Below are 23,516 nucleotides of genomic sequence, written 5' to 3'. Positions count from 1 at the left end.
GCAATATTTTAAGCAGCCACCATCAAATCTTCTAGTGAGACTTTCCAAACATGTTTGAAACAAATGAAAATGTTTTAACTGTCAGCAAATAAATAGAGAATTTCAGGAAATACAAAGAAGATATATAAAAAGTGAAAGTTTTAGGATTAAAAACTAAAATAATGAAAATTAAAAAGCTAAATGGGTTTAACATCAAATTGGAGAGCACAGAGGAGTGACTCCGTGAACTTGAAGATAGAATAATGAAAATTACACACTCTGAAATACAAGGAGAAAATAGACTGGGGCCAAATTAACAAAGCTTCAGCGATCTATGAATCTATGAGAAAAGATGCCACATTTTAGTCATCCCAGTCAAGAAAGGGGGCAAATCTGTACAGGAACTTAAAAAAATAGTGGCTGAAAACTTCCCCAATTTGGCAAAAGGCATAAATCTACCAATACAAGGAGTTGCTAAAACTTTAAAACATAATAAGCTAAAGAAATAAACACCAGGACATTTCTTAGTCAAATATATGAAAACTAAAGATGAAAATAAAATTTGAAAACAGCCAGATAAACAACACATTAGTATGGGAGAAACTATTTGAATGACAGCAGATTTTTTAACAGAAACCATGGAGGTTGGGGTGAAGTGGAACATTTTTCAATTGATAAAAGATAACCACTGTCAGCCTCCAATTCTATAATCAGTGAAAATACCTGCAAGTAGACTTCTAAAAAAAGTGTTGTAAAATGAAAAAGGCTCCTCCCCAACATGGGTATGTTGTAATCCTTGGAACCTGTTAATTTTATCTTAACTGGAAGAAGGGTCTTTCCAGATGTGATAAAGGAAGGGATTGTAAGAGGAAGAGATTATCCTGGGTTATTTGAGTGATTGATAAATGCCACAAGTGTCTTTTTGAGACAGGCAGAGACAGTGTAGAGACAATGTAATTCTGGGACAATGTAACTACAGAAACAGGGAGTGACACAACCACAGGTCCAGGAATGCTGACAGCCACCAGAATGTAGGAGAGGCAAGTGACAGATTTTCCTCTAAAGGCAGAAGTGTAATCCTGCCTAATTTCAATTTAAGCTTGAAGATATGGATTTTTGAACTTTGGTCTCTAGAATTGTGAAAATAAATTTCAATTATTTTAAATTATATAATCTAAAAAAAATAATAAATAAATAAATTATATAATCTAGTAATTTGCTACAGCAGCTGCAGAAAAATAATATAGAATCTATGGTAATCAGGGCTGTGTGATATTGACAGAGGAACAAATACATAGATCTGTGCAACAGAGGAAAATAAACTTAAAAATGAACTTCCACAGCTAGTTGTTTGTTGCAATTTGCTGTTGACAAAAGTATAAAAGCAATATAATCAAAGAAAAAAATTTTTTTAAATAAATAGTGCTGGATCAATTGGATATACATAGATGAAACAAAACAAACAAAAAACTAAACAAAACTTCAACCTGTCTCACGCATGATATAAATGTTAACTCAAAATGGATCATGAAGTTAAATATAAAATGTAAAACTATGTAACTTTTAGAAAAAAATGAGAGAAAATATTTAGGATCTAAGGCTAGACAAAGCATTCTTTGACTTAGTAGCAAAAGTATAATACATAAAAGAAAAATATATAAGTAAGACTTCAAAGTTTAGAATTGTTCTCTATGACAGAGACCCTGTTAAGAGCATGAAAAGAAAAGCTGGGAAACCAGAAATATTTGAAAACCAATATCTTTAAAGGACTAGTATTTAATATAAAGCTGGGAAACCAGAAATATTTGAAAACCAATATCTTTAAAGGACTAGTATTTAATATATAAAATAACTATCAAAATCTAAAAATTAAAACATAAAACTTAAAAAACAGTATAAATAGAAAAGTGCAAAAAAATGAATAGAATATCTAAATGAAGAGAATATGCTGATGAAAATTAAGCTCATGAAATGAGTTTCAATGACATTGGCTGACAGGGTATGCAAATTAAACTACAATCAGATAACATTACACACCTTTTAGTAAGGCTAAAATAAAATAGTGACCACAACAAATAACCTAAGGTTGTGGAAAAACTACATCACTCATACATTGATTATTGGAACGTAAAATGTTAAAGCCATTCTGAAAAACAGTCTGATAGTTTCTTATAAAAGACATAATTGGCATTCATCTCAGAGAAAAGAAAACTTTTTCATATGACTTGTACTTGAATATCTGTAGGAGCTTTATTTTTAATTACTCCAAATAGGAAATAATCTAGTTTTCCAATACATGAATCCTGTTTAAATTATTATTTAAGCCTGTAGTACATTCATACCTTGTAATACTATTAAGAAATAAAAGGGAATAGATTATTGATACATGAAATAATCTGAATAAATGGACAGAAAATTATGTTGAGTGAAAAAAGTCAATCCCAAGATATCACATATTATTTCATTTATGTAACATTCTTTTTACATTTGTATTTATTTATTTCTTAATTCAAGTATAATTAACTTACAGTGTTATATTAGTTTTAGGTGTACCATATAATGATTTGGCAATTCTATAGATTACTCAGTGCTCATCATGATAAGTATACTCTTTTTCCCCTTCACCTATTTCACCAACTTCCAATAGCCTCTCCCCGCTGGCAAGAGGCTATATAACATTTCTGAAATTATAAGATTATAGGAAGGCAGATTTGGTTAGTGGTTGCCAGGTCTCAAGAAGGGGTGATAGCAGAAGAGTAGTGAGTTTGGCTAAAGAAGAGAACTTGTGGTAATGGAAATGTCCTATATCTTGACTGTATTAATGGGAATATCTTGATTATAATATAGTGCAATAATTTTGTAATATAGTAACATTAAGTAAACCTAGATAAAGGGTACATAGGATCTCTGTATTATTTCTTGCTCCAAGTGAACCTATAAGTATCTCTAAATAAAAAGTTTAATTAAAAAGAAACTGTAGGAAAACAGAAGGGAGGAACTGAGAAAGATTAAAAAGCATTTTAAAATAGCAGAGAGCAAAAGAAATGATTAATACACTCAAGAACCCTATCTCTGAAAATGACAACATATTTATTTGATAGAACATATTTCAGTTGATCTTCAAATGTATATGGACTCCAGATGATCAATAGAATCTTGAAAAAGAACAAAGTTGAATTGCTCATAGTTCCTAATTTCAAAATTACTACAAAGCTTTCGGAAACACAATAATGTGACAATGATATAAGGATAGACATATAAAACAATGGAATGTAATTAAGTGTTCAAAAATAAATCCATACATCTCTGATGTATGGCTTTTTATGAGGGTGCTAAGACTCTTCAGTGATGAAACCCAGTCTATTCAACAAGTGCTGGGACAACTGAATATCCACATTGAGAAGAATGAAATTGAACTTCCTCTCATACCATATACAAAAAAATAACTCAACATGGATTAACAATCAAATGCAAGAGCTAAAAATAGGAGACTTTTAGAGGAGAGCCTAGAAATGCATCTTCATGACTTCACATTTGGCAATGGAATAATGGATTTGACCAAAAGCATGATCTATCAATTAAAGAAAATAAAAGATAAATTAGACTTCATGAAATTTAAAAACTTCTGGGCATCAAAGGACACTTCAAGGAAGTGAAAAGACAGCCTTGTGAAATGGGAGAGGATGATTTGCAAATCCTATATTTGACAAACATCTTACTCTGGACTGAATGTTGTGTCCAGAAAATTCATATGTTGAAACCGCAATGCCCATTACATGATATTTGCAGTTGCAGCTTTTAGATCTTTAGGTTTAAATGAGGTCATGAGGATGGGTGGGCCCCAGAGATAAGATTAGTGTCCTTATCAGAATAGGAAGAGACCAGAGCTGTCTCTCTTCTTCCTGTGAGGATAGAGAAAGAAGGCAGCATCTGAGAACCAGAAAAAGGACCCTTACCAGACATAGAACCTGCTGGTGCCTGGAATTTAGACATCCAGGTCTCCAGAATTATGATAAATAAATGTGTATTGTTTAAGTCACCCAGTCTGTAGCATTTTGTTATCATAGCCCAAACTAAGACAGCTCTAGTATCTAGAATCTATAAAGAAATTGTACAGCTGAAGAAGAAAAAATACATATTTAAAAATTGAACAATTAGCATAAGTATTAAATATTTCCCCAAAGAAAATATACAAATAGCTGATAAGTTCGTGAAAATATGTTCAGCATTATTAGTCAGTATGGAAATGCAAATCAAAATCACAGTATGCTAACACTTCACACCCACCAGAGTAGTTATAGTAATATTAAAAAGAAATAAAATCAGAAAATAAGAAATTTTGGTTAGAACCTGAAGAAATTGGAACCCTGTGCACTCCTGATAGGGTTGTAAAATTGATTCAGCTGCTATGGAAAATAATTTGGTGGTTCTTCAGAAAGTTAGACACAGAATTATCATATGGCCTAACAATTTTATCCCTAGCTATTAAGCTAAGGAATTCAAAACATTTATGCAAGTAAATACATGTACACATATGTTCATTGCAGTACTATTCACAATAACCGAAAAATGGAAATGGCCCAAATGGAGATAAACTTCATGGATGGATAAATCAATCATACTATATTCATACAATGAGTTATTATTCAGCCATGAAAAGGAATAAAGTACTGATGCATGTAATAACATAAATGAATCTTGAAAACATTTTGAGTAAATGAAGCCAGACACAAAAGATCACATATAGTATAATTCCATTTTCATGAAATATTCAGAATAAGTCAATCTGTATATAATACACATTGGTGGTTGCCAGATGCTGGGGGAAGAGTGGAATGGTGAGCAGGTGCTTGCTGACTGTGGTGTTTCAGTGTAATAAAAATCTGGTAATAAATACAGGTGATGGTTATACAACATTGTAAATGTACTAAAGACCACTGAATTGTTGACTCTAAAATGTCTAATTTTATGTTATGCACATCTCAACTTAATAATTTTTTATATTTTTTATTTTTTATTTTTCCTTCAACTTAATAATTTTTAAAATATTTATATGGCATTTACCAACAAAAAGATATTTCTAATGCAATTAAACTTTTGGGGAGAGAGATCCTCTGAATAGATTGTGAAAAATAAAAAAATAAAACATACTACAAGAAAACTACAAACCAATCTAATTTATGACTATTAATACAATAAAAACAAATACAAAATTACCCTACAGAGTCTAGCTATGTATTAAAACCATATTAGCCCATGACCAAGTGAGATTATCTTGAGAAATTCCTGAAAATACAGGAAAACTCTTAAAAATAATTAATCAGTTTACCTCAAAGCAAAATACAACAATATGCTTAATACTGAGAATAAATGGGACACCATTGTGGCTTAGGGGTTGAGCGTCTGCCTTCAGCTCAGGGTGTGATCCCAGAGTCCTGGGATCGAGTCCCATAAACTGGCTTCCTACATGGAGCCTGCTTCTCCTGTTTCTGCCTCTCTCTCTGCCTCTGTGTCTCTCATGAATAAGTACAAAAATCTTTTAAAAATATATTGAGAATAAAAGTAATTATATTAATCATTCAAAATAAGGACATATTCTCTCCATCTTCATAATAAGAAAATAAAATGAAAGTTTATGTACAGAATAGGAAAAGATGAACAACAATCTAATTATTCTCTGCTAACATGATAATATAGAAAAGTCTAAGTAAAGCAGCTGAAAAATTATTACAAGAAACAAGATATATTATAAAGTTCAGATTTATAAGGATGGCCATATTTTATGTAATACTTTTCTTTACACTAAATATTGAAGAAGATAAACCTTAAAGTCCAGCAAAACACATCTGTGGGCAAGATTTCTTTTTTTTCTTCTTTTTTTTTTTTAATGTTTTATTTATTTATTCATGAGAGACAGAGAGAGAGGCAGAGACACAGACAGAGGGGAAGCAGGCTCCATGCAGGGAGCCCAATGTGGGACTTGATCCCAGGACTCCAGGATCACACCCTGAGCCAAAGGCAGAGAGAGGCCCAACCACTGAACCACCCAGGCATCCCGTGGGCAAGATTTAATTCTCAATCTGATAGTTGTTGATTTTTGGCCACATGATAATTAACATTTTTCCTACATTATATCTTACAAAATAGAGATCTAAAAATATTATGCAATGTTGATAAATCTATATTGTGTTAGAATCTGTATTTATATCCTTATCTTCCTGAAACGAAATCATAATATACAATCACTAATCTATACTCTAGTAATAAAGGATTAAAAAGGACTGAATGGGTATTCATTCCTGTGTACCTATGTAATTTTAAGAGAAAATAAACATTTGGAACCCTACAGAAAAAAGTTCACATTAGTGGCAGTGTTTACTAACTGAATTCCCCCCTCCTTTGGGTCCTTTGTTCCTTTATTCCCTCCTCCCTCCTCTCTCTCTCCTCACTCCTTTCCTCTTTTCCTCCGTCCTCTCTCTCTCTCTCTCTCTTTCTCTCTCTCTTTTACTATCTATGTCTCTCTCTCTCTCTCTCTCTTCCTTTGTTTTTGGTGAGGTAGGAGTTCTTCAGAAGAACTGCTCTTATCTAGGCTAATGAAAGTATACTCCCCAGCATTACAGAGTCACACAGAGCCTAAAGTCATGCAAAAATCCAGAGGTGATCAAGGAAGAATGATAACAATTGGAACAAATGTAGCAAAAGATTATGGTGGATTGTTGCTCAAAGCCAAGAAATGAAACGGAGAATCTGAAGCATAAGCACTTTCTGAGACTTTGAAGAAATAACAAGAATGTGATCCCAGGGTGTGCTAAATAGCTTAAAAGTCCAAGAACCAAGTTGAATGGTGCAGGCAAGTCATGCCTTTAATGTTCATGCTTTTCCTTAACTTCTTTCCAGTTGCTATGAGACTTTACTTTAATGAGGCTAGGTTCAAAAATTTGTGAACTTAATGCAATTTATCAAGAGATGGAAAAGAGCCACTAAAAAAAAGTGTAATTACCTAAATATTTGCCAGCGATATCATTTTTGCTACAGCAGTATTGAGCAAGGAGATGGAAAGGGCCTTAAGTGAGTTCCACAAAATCTGTGACAAAGAGAAAATTCAGGCTATAATTCATTCTATTCTAATCAACTGATCTCATCTACATTAAATTAAATCTACAAGCAAATAAGTAATTTTGTAATGCCATTTATCAAAACAATTCTAAAAGAAGATAATTCAAAATTTCTTCACAAAGTTTGCCAAGCATGTAGCCAAAGCATTATTTTTTTTCAAGACTCTTTTAAATATGTTTTTGTGATGAAGAAGTTTTACATTTATCTTTCTACATGTATCCATCTCAGAAATGGAACAGGAGTGGTTTGCTCCTCATCATGAAAGATGAAGACATTAACATATTAGCATTCTTTTCACACTGTCCACCCTCCACACCTGTTCCTTTCATGGGCATCCAATGAGATTGTTTTTCCCCAAGGGAATAATTTTTAAATTCTGTTTATGTCATATGGCTATTATTTTAAGAATTATAATGTGTTTTTATTATGCATTATATTGTATCATAGTTGATATAAACTTGATTTCATTTTTAAGTGGACAACATATTCTCTGTAAGTCATTTCACATGCAAATTCCTGCTTCCTCTGAAGATATTTCATGATCAAGTTGAAGTGATTGTTTGCTTGTTTTTCTCCATTAAAAATCAGTGATAATAAAGCTATTGGATAATTTTCATATCTGAAAATGTCTTTGGGATTGGAATTCACATTGTACAACTTAAATGCATGTGGAAAACTCAGTTCAAGCTGTACATTCTATTCTATTTCATTCTGGAATGTAAATATGATGCAGTTGAATAGAAGGCTGTTAAAAGCCTTTTTTTTTTTCCTTTTGTACTTTAGCCCCAGTGTTTGCAGGATTTTGTTTTCATCATGCTTAAAATTAAATACTTTCTCAAAAATATAACTTCATATGTGTTACTCCTACTTATCCTGAGGAATTACTAGATAATACTGATCAACAAATTCTGTTAGCATATGACTTTTTCTCCTATTTTTTTGTGGAAAAATTGCTCTGTTCATTATTATGTTCTCTATTGGAGAAACTCAAATCATAAATTTAACTTTCTATTGTTTTTTTCCCTTAAGATACTTTCCTTGAGATCTCAAGTGCTGATGCTGTATTAAATTCTATGATCATATTATCCGTATATGTGAAATGCTCTATTTTCTCACATAGATACTTTTTCCCCAAGATTTATTTATTTATTTATTTACTTATTTACTTATTTATGAGAGGGGGGGTGCAAGTGAGGGGAAAGGCAGAGGGAGAGAATCTTTAAGCAAACTCCCCTCTGAACACTTAGCCAGATGTGGAACTCAATCCCATCACCCTGAGATCATGACCCGAGCTGAAACCAAGAGTCAGACACTTACCCAGTTTAGCCCCCCAGGTGCCCCTCACATAGGTACATTTTTAATCTACATTCTTAATTGTAACTTTTGTTTCACAGTGTTAACACTTTTGTTGTTTCCCTTTAGAGAGTAGCGTATTTTCTGCCTAAAGTTGTATTTTTTTTCTAGAGCTGAATTGTCCCAAACTCTGTATGGTTCTCTGAAAACACACACTGTCTTAAAATTTTCTTTTTTGAAGTGATTTTTACAGCTCCTGTGCTTTTTTTATATTGTTTGTTCATCTCTGAGTAGAAATATATCTAACCAAGTCTTCCTTTTTAAACCTGAAAAGATTCCTCTTGGCAACTTTGTTTACCATCCTATCACTTCAGTCACCTGGGTGGGAATAAATTTAAAAGGCTTGTGTCACAGATTTCTAAATTATATAGGGTAACTCTATCAGCTACAAAGCGGAAAGCTCAACATTTCAGTAGTTTACCACAACAAAAGTTTGTCATCCATCCAGTGTTGGTATTCCTAGTCTCAGGTAATTAAGGAATCTAGGCCTCTTTCATCTTGTAGCCATAGGATTCTCTAGGGCCCTGGCTTTTGTTTTCAACCAGCTAGCATCCAAAGAAGAGGATATGAAGAAAATGTCCTGGTCAAGAATAACACTCTGCATTTGCTAGCATCTAATTGGCTAACTTAACCTGTTAGTCATTCTTAGAAATGGGTGAGAGTGGCTGATAATTGTGCTGTCCTTCTGGGCATCTTCTCTGTATTTCTCTATACCAATATTATGGAAGGGAGGAGTACACATGCTGATGGACAGCTTCCACCTCTACAATGCCTCTCCAGGGAATATAAGCCAAAGCGCTCTCCAGTCACAAGAGCCGGCTCAGAGTTCAGGCTCTCTGGGTGATGTGCAGTCCTCTCCTTCAGTTCTGGATGTGGCTTGAAGACAAGTCATCTTATCCCTTACTATCAAGGTACTAAAATGACAAGATGAACTGCAATAAAACCCCCCATTGAGGGGCACCTGGGTGGCTCAGTGGTTGAGTGTCTGAACCTTGGCTCAGGGTGTGATCCCGGCATCCTGGGATCCAGTACTGCATCGGGCTTCCTGCATGGAGCCTGCTTCTACCTCTGCCTGTGTCTCTGCCTCTCTCTCTGAATAAATTTTTTAAAAATGTTTTGAAAAAAAAAAACCATTAAAAGAAGGGAAGAACGTCTCCATAGTGAGAAAAAATACATGCCGGTCACCTGTTATGAAGACCCCTGCCCTGGCAATAGATGCAGTTCCTTGTTTGGACGCTGCTTCTGCTCCCTGGGAATAACTATTTTGTCCAGGTTTCTCCAGATGCCCTTGGCACTGCCTTCTGGGTTGAAATTCCTTGTCTTTCCTCTAGCTCTTTCCAAGGTGGTCACTGAGAGTATGCATTCCTTGGAGGACATACAGCTCCCTCCTTGTGCCAGTTATTATGCAACTGTTTTCAGCTCCAAACACACCCTTCTACCTTCTGCTTGGTGATACTGATGCTAGTGCTATGCAAGTCACACTTCTGCTTTGCCAGCTGGCTCCTCGTTCATTTCTACCCTTAGGGGCACTGAAAGAAAACTGTGAGGCAGAAGTAGTGAGAAGAAATGTGTTCTTTCCTGTCTGCACCCCAGAAGTATTTCTTTACCATAGCTATACTAGTTCCTTCTTCCAGTTGAATCCCTGGAGTTTGGCATTTGTCCAACATTTGCAGATACAGCTAGGTTCATATCCCTCAGAGACAAGCATCAGCCCAGCAGTTCCTCAGCCTCATAGGTATGGATCCCCTCCTCAAAATACCTAAGATTTAATTATTTCAAACTCTTTGCTTTGTTCCTTCAGCTCTAGGGATAATAACTGCCTCCTGAAGTGACCGCCTCTAAAAATATCTTATTCTTGTCTCTTTTTAGCCTCTTTATTCATCTAGTTAACTATTTTATATCAGATGAGCAACTCTTTCTATTACATTATCTCTGTTAAAATGGCCCTCATGATTTCAGCCTCCTGACTGGATGGTAGCTGATGGAGACATGGGTACCAGAATAGGTACTTAGAAGTTGAAACTCGAAGATGGGGTTTGGGCATATTAGCTGAGTAGTATCCTTGGGTTTGAACACAGCTGGCTTCTTGCCAATGGGTAATGAGATTCTCCCTAATGCGTGGAATATCAATGGAGCCAGGATTCACCAAAATTTCACTCGTGGCTATTATGATAACTGAGAACTAAAGGAATTGCCTTGGGTAACCAAGGGGTTGCTGTTATTAACTCATGGCATTTATGATGACTGCAGGACTGTGATATGGGACAGATTTTTATAATTATTGTGGAACATCTACAGATAGATTACAAACCAAGGCCATTAGACTCTCAGCTCCAGCCACAGAGAATGAGAGTGCTTCTAAGGAAACCTTAAATTCCCTCTGTTTTCTTAGAGCAACAGAAATAGTATATCTGAAAATAAAACCAAAATTGAATTGTGTGGTTTTAGACTTACAGTGTAATCTGAATTCACAGGATCACCAATCTTTAGTGTAGAAATTAGAGCACGTCTGAAACATAGAACAAGGACTTGTGGTTCAATTCAGATAAAGCTAAGAATCTTGGAAGTTCAAGTCACTGTGAGTTTCCACTGACATAAAAGCACTTTTCCCTACCAAGTCTGAGAAAACTAATTTGCTTCTTCTTGAAAATCTTATAGCAAATTTATCTAGGGAAGATGTTTTATATAGAGATACCAATTATCCTCAAGAGCCCACCCCAACCAAACTTTGTTGCTGCTGGCCCCATGATTATGGTAACATATTAACATGTTCCAAGAGTCAATTACAAATCTTATCCAGTAAGAAGTAACTTATACACCCAAAGTATTGCAAGATATTATGGATTTAATTAAGCAGAAACTTGAAGGATTGTCATTCAAAATATGCTAGACGAAGAAGTACAGAATACAACACTGGATAAAATATTTTGTTCTGTTGTTTATTTGTTTTGGGTTTGGTTTTGGTTTTACTTTTGGGTTTTTATATGCATACACTTGCTAGAGAGTCTAGGAATGAATCCTCCATTTCATTTGGTTAATTGACTGAACTTGGTTTAGTAATGATTTATATTCAATGAGGCTGAGTGAGATGTCAGAATTTCCTTTGCAGGAAATATTTCCTGGAGGAAAATATCTAACAGCTTAGGGAAATAGAAATGTCAGAGAGGATTTATCATATGTATACCCTTACCTCATAGGCCAAGACAGCCCAGAGACCACTCTCCTCAGTAAGGCATTGAAAAATCTACTAGTGAAGGGAAACTTTATGGTGCTGTCCTGTCTTGGCCAGGAATGATGACAGCAAAGGCCACCATTGAACTTTCTGAATTCAAAGGGAATTATAAAATCTCAGAGTAGCAGAGGCCAAATGATAATGTTTGATTATTAAAGATGAGGCAGGTACATTTATCTGAATGGTTAGCAGGTACCAAATAGTTATCAAAATGCTTAACTGCAGGATCTTGATCAGTAGCTCATTTATGACAATGTTCCTAGGAATGAAATAGATGGGTGTTTCCTGCTATAATAGGAAAAAACTCCATTGGTGGCCAGAAATATGAACTGATCACAATGAAGCATCACACCTTTTCACTGTATTTTCAAATCTAAGCCAAAAAAGAAGAAGGTGATTCCCCTTGAGTAAAACCTCTGTAGCTCTGTCACTGTAAATCATCCTCTGAGCTTTCTTCTGAGAAATTTATAACTAATTACTTGAGTAACTATGCTTGGGGAAAAGGGATATGAAGATTTTTCAGAGATTACTAGATACTAGTCTGTGTCACTAATACCTGGGTACTGAGTCCTTAGCCATGGTGGTCTCTAGTTTAAAATGGAGTTTTTGGTGGAGTCTTGACCCAAGTTCAAAAGAGAGTGTGCCATGTACCTAGTAGATCTACACATCCCTATGGTTAATTCCATACTTGCTATACTTGAAAGGGCCATTCTTAGAAGATGGTAGAATGCCTCCATTAAATCACAGGATTTCTCACCAGGCTCATGTTCTTTTTGGTAACCCATTTCCTTCAGGAACAATATAGGTCTGATCTGTTTGCATCCTATCTGTTCAAAATCCCAGGAATCACATTGAAAGTTACCACTTAGATCTAAACAAAGCTCTCAAACACTTCTGTGCTTCCTTGCCTTATTTATGGGGCTGAAATAACTTAATAGGTGCTATCACCAGATCATCTAAAACAAATAGTCTATAATAAGGAGGCAATACCCTAATCTAATCTGGCCTTCTGAGTTGTACTAGGAAATTATTTTACCAAATATTTTGCCTATTTATTATTAGAGGCTTCTAACTTTTTTTTCTCTCTACCTAAGGAGAAGTTATGAGGAGCAGAGATTTCGGGTATTTATCTCCACTACCCAGGCTTTCTGGCCATGCCATCACTGCCTTGGCCAGGAGCTGGTCAAGTGTGTAGTGTCTAAAAACCAAAGAAAGCTGAGGCATCTCAGTGACTCAGTCAGTTAAGTGTCTGCCTTCATCTCAGGTCTTCATCCAAGGGTCCTGGAAGTGAGTCCCTGTGTTGGGCTCCCTGTTCGGTGGAGAGTCTGCTCTTCCCTCTCCCTCTACCCCTCATGCCTACTTGTTCTCTCTCTCTCTCTCATAAATAAATAAATATAAATAAATAAATAAATAAATAAATAAATAAATAAATAAATAAATTCTTTAAAAAAAATAAAAATAAATTAAACCAAAGAAAGCAATGGCCTAAAAGAACCTAGAACTGCAAGGAGTCAACCAGGGGAGAAAATGGGCTCTTCAGCAGCCTAGTGGTCTAGAACCATGAAGAGACAACCTTTTCTTCTTCCACTGTTCCGCCTGTGCCTTCTACTACAAGACCTGACATTGTGCCACTGGCAAAAAGAAATTATCTGCAGGACCCAGCTGCATTACAACAAAGAGAGCAAAAGCATGAATTTATAGTTGAGAGCCAATATGTTGATCAGTGGCACAGATGGTAATAACACATTCCCTCTGTTCACCCAGCACTGGGAAAAAGTGGTTGGTCATGTGGTCACATTTAGATAGAAAGGAGCTGAAAAAATGTACTACCTCAATGAGCAGCCTTCTCTCAATACTATGCCCTGGGACTGAGAAATGGAATTTTTCTGGAAGCAACTATTTCTGGCACAATTCAGGTTATCCATGCATTCCTCAGCTTGTTGGCAATTGAGAGAATATTAGAGGGTTTTATTTATATTCATTCATTGAAATATTTGATAAATCCACTGTGGGTCAGCTTGCTGATACTAAGGAGTTTCAGAATTTCACTGGTATTCATTTCCTTCTTTGGTGTGAGCCAGTCTATTTAGTGAGAAGTCAAGAGAGTCAAAAATCAGATTATCTGTCCTTTCTGATTTGAGGATGGTATATATTACCTAGCATGTATTTCTCTTTGTTTCTTCTAGTGTGCATTTGTGAAAGTGGTTCCCACTACATTATTTTCTGATCTACAAGAGTTTGCCACTGACACTGGACTCCTCCATGTACCATCCTTGATGCCAGTTTTTGTACTTTCATACTGGGGATATTAGTCATTTTCCTTAAATCCCTATACTGAATTTCTGGATGATATAATCCTTCTAAGAAGAGGAATTATACTCCTTTTTTAAAAAAGATTTTATTTATTTATTCATGAGAGACACAAAGAGAAAGAGAGGCAGAGATATAGGCAGAGGGAGAAGCAGCTCCATACAGGGAACCTGATTGGGACTTGATCCCGGGACCCCAAGATCACACCCTGAGCCAAAGGCAGGTGCTAAACCATTGAACCACTCTGGGATCCCCCGAGGAATAATATTCCTAATCAGGTTTTGGTTCTATTTTTCCTTACGTTTGGTTACATATTCAGATTCTTAGGGATTTCCTATTTTAAAAGTTAGTTTAATTATTGCATTATTGCTAGGAATTATTTACTTACCTTTAACTAAGTTAATTCAATGAAATGCTGATTGCAGGACAGACATGTATTAATTGTCAAATTTGTATAAAGAAGAAAAGTAATCCTCAATGATCTTATAATTCAGAAGGATCTACCATTAGTTTTAGTGGGTATGTCTTTATAGTTCCTTTTTTGTACAAGTTTAATATATTTTAATTTATGCTAAAATGAAGTTTATCCTTTTAAAAGTAGGATATAATATTAAGTCCTTGTAAATATAGTTTGTAACATTTGCAAAACACTACTAATATTAGTATGCCATGTTTGAAGTAGTCACTCTGCTACATTTGGAATTTGTATTGGATTTAATTTTTCTTTATTATGCCTAACATTGTGACAGATAGGTTTACAAATAAAGCAAAAACAAAAAATTATTCCCCTAAATTTAAATTGTCTAGAAACAGATTTACAAAGGTCAAATTTCAAATGAAAAAAATATGAAATGTTTAGGTCTTGATATATATTGACAATTGTTGTCTAAAATATTTTTTCAACTCAGGACACCTGGATGGCTCAGTCAGTTAAGTGTCCATCTCTTGATTTTTGGATAAAGTCAGGATCTCAGGGTCATAGATCAAGTCCTACATCAGCCTCCACTCCCTGTGCTCAGCAGGGAGTCTACTTGAAATTCTCTCTCTCTCTGCCGCTTCTGCCCCTCCCCCCAGGCAGACTCTCTCTCTCTCTCTCTCTCTCTCTCTCATAAATCCTTAAAAAATATTAATGATAACTTTTCATCTTAACAAGAATCATGACATCATTTTAATGAAATTCTCACCAACACCAACACACATTTTTCATGTCCACCTACTTGAACTGATATTGTCCCCTTTGTAATCCCTTTGCACCCAATATCATCCTAAACACCTGCTGTTAGAAATTTCTGTCATGTGATACTGCAGATATGTGTCTCTGAAAGTCCCCATCTGTCCCCATTTGTTTGGGGGATTATCTCAATTCTTTTTTAATATTGAATTTGTTATTTCCTCCCTGAGAAGTAACTAGGAAAGTAAAACTAACACTTCTGATATTAGGTGTTTTTGTTTTGTTCACATGTAAGGAATCTTCTGATATTCTTGATATTTATAGATAACAATACTTCCTATCTGAAATCCTATGTAATAATAAAAGAATTAGTTATGTCTTAAAACAATGTAGGACTCATGGTAATGACATTGAGTTTGGTGAGCACCCATTTGCCAAATACCTAGCAGAAATGATCACATTCAAGTTTGAAAGCAACTTTGAAATAGTGTTAACTTGGGTACTGCATATATACTGATTTCACACAGATACCAACATTCAATGGATTCAACATAGTGTAGTTGTCATCAACCTCTTTATGTCCACAGTTGGCTCACATGCCTACCATTGACTCACCAGAATACCTCTTGTAACCCTCAGTGACTCTCAGACAGGGAATGATGCCACCTTCTTCAGGAAATCATCTCAACTGCATAATGTCATACCCATCCCCCCACAAAAAAAAATAAAACAAAACAAAAACAAAAACCTTATAATTCTGTCAGCGGCCTACATGGATCCTCTGTAAGTTCCTCCTGGTTTACTCTGCAGCTACTGGAAGGTCACTTTGGAAAGATGACCTCATTCACATATCCAAAAGTTGCTGCTGGCTGTTGGCCAGGGAGTCTTGGTTTCTCCTTCACGTGGTCTCTCATACTCAATAGGTTATATTGGCTTCTATTCATGAAGGTTGTAAGACAGCATTCCAAGAAATTGAGAATAGAAGATGTAAGGTCACTTAAAGTCTAGTCTCAGAAACTGTGTAATATCACTTTTGTTAAATTGTATTGGTCAGTCAAGGTAAGTCACAAAATCACCCCACATCTAATGAGTGGGAAATCCAGTCCTCCACCCCTGGATTGGAAAAGTGGCAAAGTCACATTGAAATGGCCATGCATATCTGATTGGAAATAATTTGTGGCCATATTTTGCAATCTATCTTAGACCTTGTCCAACCACAACTATTTACATTCCTCCTTCGTGAAAAACTCACTCACAGGATCCATATGATTCATCCAATTATGGTATTGGGCTCAAAATCCGGTACCTCATGATCTGAATCTGGCTCATATACAGATGAGGCTTCTTGGGTATAGTTCCTCTTGATCCAGAAAACAACAAAACAAGTTATAAAAACACAATGATGGGATGGAACTGGATAAACATTAGACATTCACATTAAAAAGAAAGAAGAATGGAAGAACCTAGTAATTACCACTTTATAGTAATTTGTAAATTCAGTCAGACACATATTGCCAGGCCTCTTTACTCTAAAGAGCAGGGTCTGATCCTTGATAAAAACCTTTTTTTGTTTTTAATTTTTCTTTTCTTTTCTTTTCTTTCCTTTTTTTTTTTTTTTTTTTTGTCTCTTCTAGGAGTACTTTTCTAGTGTATTTTTCTAAACACCTTTTGCCTATTCCCTCTTGAATCATCTAAGAAAATTTTTTTAACAAGAAAAATAGTTTAAGTTTATGACTGCATTATTCTCTCAGCCTGCTTTCTGACCATATAAATTTGGTGAAAAAGGTCTCTTTTCATTTTGAACTATCTCAGTTATTTTAATATAAACTGACACTATTTTCAATAATACAACTCTATTCTAAAGTCTGTGGGTTTCCTAGAAATCTGATTGTTATTTCCTCATGTTCAACAGACAAATGTATAATTGTTTTGAAAACAATCATTCTACATTGGGTCATATGTGATTTTGCTATGTGGTTGCACACTCTGTTTCTTTCTATTTTTATAAACACTTTTTTTTTAAATGTAAAGTTTTACTATGTGTTTCTTAAATTTTTCAGAATGCTTAATAAAGAGTTTTCTGCTTTGTTTTCAAATTTCCTTTTTTTGCCTCAGGGTTAATTCTTATTTTGGGACTCTCTTCTGGGCTGACATGAGATGAGAAACAGCTTTATTTCCAATTCAACCATATGCTGGATCTTCTCGATTTTTTTTCTATATTCTGCTTGAGAACTAAACATTTCCTTCATAAGTTCATTTCTGTTTCACATGCCTTATAATAGCAATCCAAAAATATTCAACCACCACTTTCAGAGGCATGCCTGGAAATCTCTATAGCCAGTTTCAGATATTCGTTAATTACATGACTAATATTCCACACTACTGTAGGAGAAAATTCACCAATTTTTCTGCCACTACTGAACAACAGTTTCCCTTTTTCCAGTCTCAGAGAACAAATTTCTCACCACTCTTCCAGCTTTGATGTACTCTCTGGTCCCACGGCCAATGCCACATTTGAGGTTTCTGTTCAGGCAGCATCACATTTCCTGATACCAACTACGGTAATGTATGTAAAAACACCTCAAAACTCAGTGACTTAAAATTGTAACTACCATTTATGTCTTCACAATTTTCCATTTGGTCTTAGGCTTAGCTGGATGCCTTATTTCTGTTCCATTTGGCTCATTCATGCATTCCTAGTGATTGGCTAGAGCACAAATCTGCTATCTCAGTTATCCTAGATGACTGGCATGCTAGGATCTGGTTGTTCCTTTCTCTACTCTTGTGTCCTTTTACTCCTCAAGAGTTTCTCTTTCCATGTTCCTTTTCATCTTCAAGGATATTCTTTTTTTTTTTCTTCTGCCAATTTTAAATACAGTTTTATTTAAGACATTGCATTTTCCACTTAACAATACAGTGCTTATAAAGTGCAATGTTTATTTCCTTTCCCTGTGCACATATTCCTTATTCAAATATCAAGAATATCCAGTATATTTACTATAGCAGCTTGGCTTTAAAACTGCCATGGAATTTGCTATAAATTTGGGTCCTTCAAATGTGTGGAACAATGCTAGACCTGTCATCAGGTTGGCTCAATCTCTTCAATAGTAGGCCCAGAGGAGGCACCACCAGAGGGAGGAGCTCCACCACCAGGGAAGCCTCCAGGCATTCCTCCTGCCTGGCATGCCTCCTGCACTCTTGTATAGTTTTGTAATGATGGGGTTGCAGACTTTCTCCAGCTCTTTCTGCTGATGTTCAAATTCTTCCTTCTCTGCAGTCTGGTTCTTATCGAGCCAGTTGATGATTTCATTGCACTTGTCAAGAATCTTCTGTTTGTCTTCGTCATTGATTTTGCCCTGAAGTTTTTCATCTTCAACAGTTGCTTTCATGCTGAATGCATAAGTCTCAAGCGAATTCTTGGAAGACACCTTGTCTCGCTGCTTCTCATCTTCAGCTTTGTACTTCTCAGCTTCCTGGACCATGTGCTCAATGTCCTCCTTGCTCAAGAGGTCTTTGTCATTAGTGATGGTAATCTTGTTCTCTTTTCCTGTGCTCTTATCCACAGCAGACACATTGAGGATACCATTAGCATCAATATCAAAAGTGATTTCAACTCAAGGAACGCCATGAGGGGCGGGAGGTAAGGCTGTGAGTTCAAACTTGCCAAGTAGGTTGTTATCCTTGGTCATAGCATGCTCACCTTCATTGACCTGAATAAGCACACCAGGCTGGTTGTCAGAGTAGGTAGTAAAGGTTTGTGCCTATTTGGTAGGAATGGTAGTATTGCACTTGATGAGCACAGCCATGACTCCTCCAGCAGTTTCAATGCCAAGAGAAAGTGGGGTGACATCCAACAGCAGCAAATCTTGGACATTTTCAAATTTGTCATCAGAAAGAATGGGTGTCTGGACAGCTGTACCATAAGCAACAGCCTCATCAGGGTTGATGCTCTTATTCAGTTCCTTTCCATTGAAGAAATCTTACAGAAGTTTGTGAATCTTGGGGATACCAGTAGAACCACCTACCAGGACAATATAGTGGATCTGAGACTTGTCCAGCTTGGCATCCCGAAGAGCTTTCTCTACAGGGTCCACGGTGGCACAAAACAGGTCAGCATTTAATCCTTCAAATTGGGCATGAGTAATAGAGGTAGAGAAGTTGATTCCTTCATACAGATAATCAATCTCAATACTGGCCTGGGTGCTGGAAGAAAGTGTACACTTAGCACATTCAGAAGCAGTATGGAGACGATGGACTGCCCTCTTGTTTTTGTTGCTGTCCTTCTTGTGTTTGCGCTTGAATTCTGCAATAAAATGGTTGACCATTCGATTGTCAAAGTCTTCTCCACCTAAGTGGGTGTCTCCAGCTGTGGACTTGACCTCAAAGATCCCATCTTCAATAGTAAGGATTGACACATCAAAAGTGCCACCTCCTAAATCAAAGATCAACATGACTTTCAGCTCCAACCTTCTTGTCTAAGCCATAAGCAATAGCAGCAGCAGTCGGCTCATTGATGATTCGAAGTACCTTGAGACCAACAATAGTTTCAGCATCTTTGGTAGCCTGACGCTGAGAGTCATTGAAGTATGCAGGTACCATGACAACTGCATTGGTAATAGTCTTCCCAGGGTAGGCCTCTGCGATTTCCTTCATGTTTGTCAAAACCATAGAGGACACCTCCTCTGGATAGAAACTTTTTGTCCCCCCCCTTGTAGTCTACTTGGACCTTAGGCCTGTCAGCATCATTCACCACCACGAAGGGCCAATGCTTCATATCAGATTGGACGACAGCATCATCAAATCTACGTCCAATCAGGCATTTGGCATCAAAACCATGTTGGTAGGGTTCATCACAACTTTATTTTTCGCAGCATCACCGATCAATTGTTCAGTATCAGTGACTTGGGCTGGTTCGGTTTCCCTGATCATTGGCAATTATTTTCACTTTCCCGTGCTGGAAGACACCCACACGAGAGTAGGTGGTGCCAGGATCAATTCCAACTGCAGATCCCTTTGACATAGTTGCTTCTGTGTGGGCTGGGCTTGGCTCGAGGAGAGAACAGTTGTCTGCAGATCTGGCGCTGTGTTCAATCAAGGAGATTCCTTTAAATGGCATCTCAGAGCAGCAAGAGAGCAAAAGCAGTAGCTGGAAAGCCTTGTAAGGCCCAGTATTGGAATCTTCACAATGATATTATAATATTCTAGTATGGAAAAAAGTCAAGGATCAAGCCAGCTTCATTGTGCAACGGTAATATACAAGAGGTAAATTCAGCAAGATGTTATTCATTGATAATCTTATGACAATCCATTACATTGCCTTGGAACAAGGGATATTATATCTATACATTTATACATCTATATCTATATATCTATCTCTGTAAAGATTGAAACATCATTCTAAAGCTTACATAAATAGGAACAATCTCATTATAACCAAGTCCTACTCTGGTTAAGAATATTAACCAAGTAACTAAATATTTGTGGAGGAGCATAGCATAGTGGTTAAAGTCATAAATTAGAGATAGAATACACAGCATCCTGGGTTGGCTACCTGTTGTTACAGGATTATGCATATTGCTTTGAGTCTTAATATTTTTTTATCTGTGCAATGGGATTAGGAAGCTAATAGCTATAACCTATCTTATAGGTGAAATGAAAAAGTTTGTACAATAGTTTCTGCCTTAAGGTAGCCTTCCTCAGCTATACATGTAAAAGTGATGAATAAAATTGGAGGTAGATGAGAGGAAGCAAAAACACAATTATAGCTGAGGATTTGAATGTTTTGAAAAATGTATATTCAAGATCCTAGGGAAGCTCAGAAGTGGGGTTTGCAAGGAAGATACAAGACACCATTTTAAAATATGAGTGGGAATGAAAGGAAGGAGATGTGGCACCATGGAACCCTGAGAGAAAAACAAGCATGTGGAAATGCAGGATAGGGAAACTGAGTGGGGGCAGTGGCAGGGTCATGGTTCAGCAGCAGGAGGAGATCAGAGATGAAGGCAAGGGTCAAAAGAGTTCCGTGATCTTGATAAGATGTTTCCCTTCCTACTCGTATTTGTGGGGAGCTATGGACATACCTTATGTTGAGTAATTTCATGCATGTAATTTAGCGCTTGTCAGCAAAGTGATAAAAGTTTTAAAAGACCCTCAGAGAGAATCTCTATAACCTGGTGCCTCGTTGGATGGTACCATTTGCAAGTGAGAAGAAAGAATTGACGCTTTAATGTATAAGAAAAGATTTTTATATACATACTATTTCTTGGTAACACAGCTGCTGCATAAAATGAGGTGTATATGTACACTTATGAATATGAAAGAGTTTTCCAAAAAGTAATACAGGCCTGCAGCCATTTATACAAAATCCTGAAATCTATAAAGCTCAAAAAACAAAAAAAACTTTCTTTTGGCAACAGAAACTCACTCTACTTGACATTTGTGGTAAAATTGACTGTAACCGATATGTAGTATTTATTATGAAATTTTCCCACTTAAGTATATGTATATTCTTGTGATTTATTTTTAATACAAGGTGGATATAAAATATATTATATATACACCATATTACCATTCTAAAACAATATATGTGTTTATATATATAGGAATTCTGAAATACTTATGGTCTCAGGAGTTTCAAAGATTATGTCTCTGTGCTATATAATTATAAGAATTTAATAGCATTATTATCCAAGTCAGAGCAAGAAAAGCAGTCAAAATATCTAATTAAATGCATTTCAAACAGAGAAAAGGAATTATTTCTATACACCTTACATCATCTAGCGCCAAATATTGTTAACTTCCAATCTGGTTGACAACACCAAATTCTACCTAACCTTGTTACATTCAATCATGACTCCAGCAAAGCAGTTTGAATAAACAAGTGTGTTATGACTGTCATATCTTGTTAAAAGGAGATAAAAACACAGAGCTGGGGGAGACCACTGCATATGGCCAGGAGATTGTAAAAGCAAGTACTAACTAGAAACCAGAAGAAGAGCCCACAGCGTTGTTCTCAAACCATCTGCTTACAAACTGGCACTCCAGTGCTTGCAAGATCATTATTTTATAAATTTAGAAAGATCTCTATGTATTTCCATATCATTTAAAATAGTTAAGATGTCAAATATAGGGAAGCATTTGCAATGATTTTATGCAGCCTCTGACTCTTCTGAAGTTTATTTATTTATTTAAACATTTTATCTATTTATTTGAGAAAGAGCATAAGCGAGAAAGGGGCAGAGGGAGAGGGAGAAACAAACTCCCTGCTGAGCACAGAGCCTGACATGGGGTTCATTCCTAGGACCCCTAGATCATCACCTGAACTGAAGCAGATGCTTAGCTAACTGAACCATCCAGGCACCCCTGACTTCTGAAATTTAAAAGGTCTCAGGGGAATGAATCTGAATAGCCTTCAACCCATTTTATATTTTCCATGGCACCCAGTAGAATGTGACTTTCAGGTTTGGCCTCAGCAAACCCTTACTGGTTGCATTAATTTTCAGCTTTCTTCTAGACTTTCTAGGGATTAATGAAGTCATACATACACTACTATAATAATATATTGTGTTAGCTCATATATCATCTTGGTCACTCATGACCATGTGAGCATATTGTCCAACTTTTCTAAGTGTACATGAAATTTAGGAGTTCATGAGCCCTCTGTTGATGTCCCAAAACATTTCTAATTTCCCTATTACTGTAGCATATATTTAGTCCTATAACACATTGTAATTTTATCTCATTACATTAAGGATTTTTTTGGCAGGGCACTGGGGTGGCTTAGTCGGTAAAGCGTCCTACTCTTGGTTTTGGTTCAGGCCATGATCTCAGGGTTGTGAGTTGGAGCCCTATGTTGGACTCCACATTCAGCAGGGAGTCTGCTTTAGACTCTCTCTCCATCTGCCCCTGCCCCATAAATAAATAAACCTTTAAAAAATTTCTTTAGCTATTTAGAATTAATTGAACATATCTTTCATAGACAAGCAAAAATAAGGCACGGCAGTTGCATATTATACTATCAGAAACTAGTCAAATCTGAGAATCTCCTTACGTAACTTTCTCATATGAATGACAACTTGGTTAGATAGATAGAGTTTTTTTTTTAAGATTTTATTTATTTATTCATGAGAAACACAGAGAGGAGAGAGAGAGAGGCAGAGACACAGGCAGAGGGAGAAGCAGGCTCCATGCAGGGAGCCCGACATGAGACTCGATCCATGGTCTCCAGGATCACGCCCTGGGCCAAAGGCGGTGCTAAACTGCTCAGCCACTCGGGCTGCCCTAGATAGAGCATTTTTGAGACATCATTTTGCTCTCAACATTTATAAATGGATTCATTGCTCTCCTGGAAATAAT

General features: G+C 36.2%; 1 pseudogene; it reads right to left on the bottom strand.

Annotated features, from left to right (window-relative positions):
• Positions 1-18,243: 18,243 nt before the first annotated feature.
• On the bottom strand, positions 18,244-20,181 carry LOC144291387 (heat shock cognate 71 kDa protein pseudogene; annotated as a pseudogene).
• Between the last annotated feature and the right edge of the window lie 3,335 nt (positions 20,182-23,516).

Source organism: Canis aureus, chromosome 20, assembly GCF_053574225.1.
Source record: "Canis aureus isolate CA01 chromosome 20, VMU_Caureus_v.1.0, whole genome shotgun sequence".
In the NCBI taxonomy this organism is placed as follows: Eukaryota; Metazoa; Chordata; class Mammalia; order Carnivora; family Canidae; genus Canis; species Canis aureus.
The sequence above is the reverse complement of the archived record's forward strand: the minus strand, read 5'-3'. Positions and strand labels throughout refer to the sequence as shown.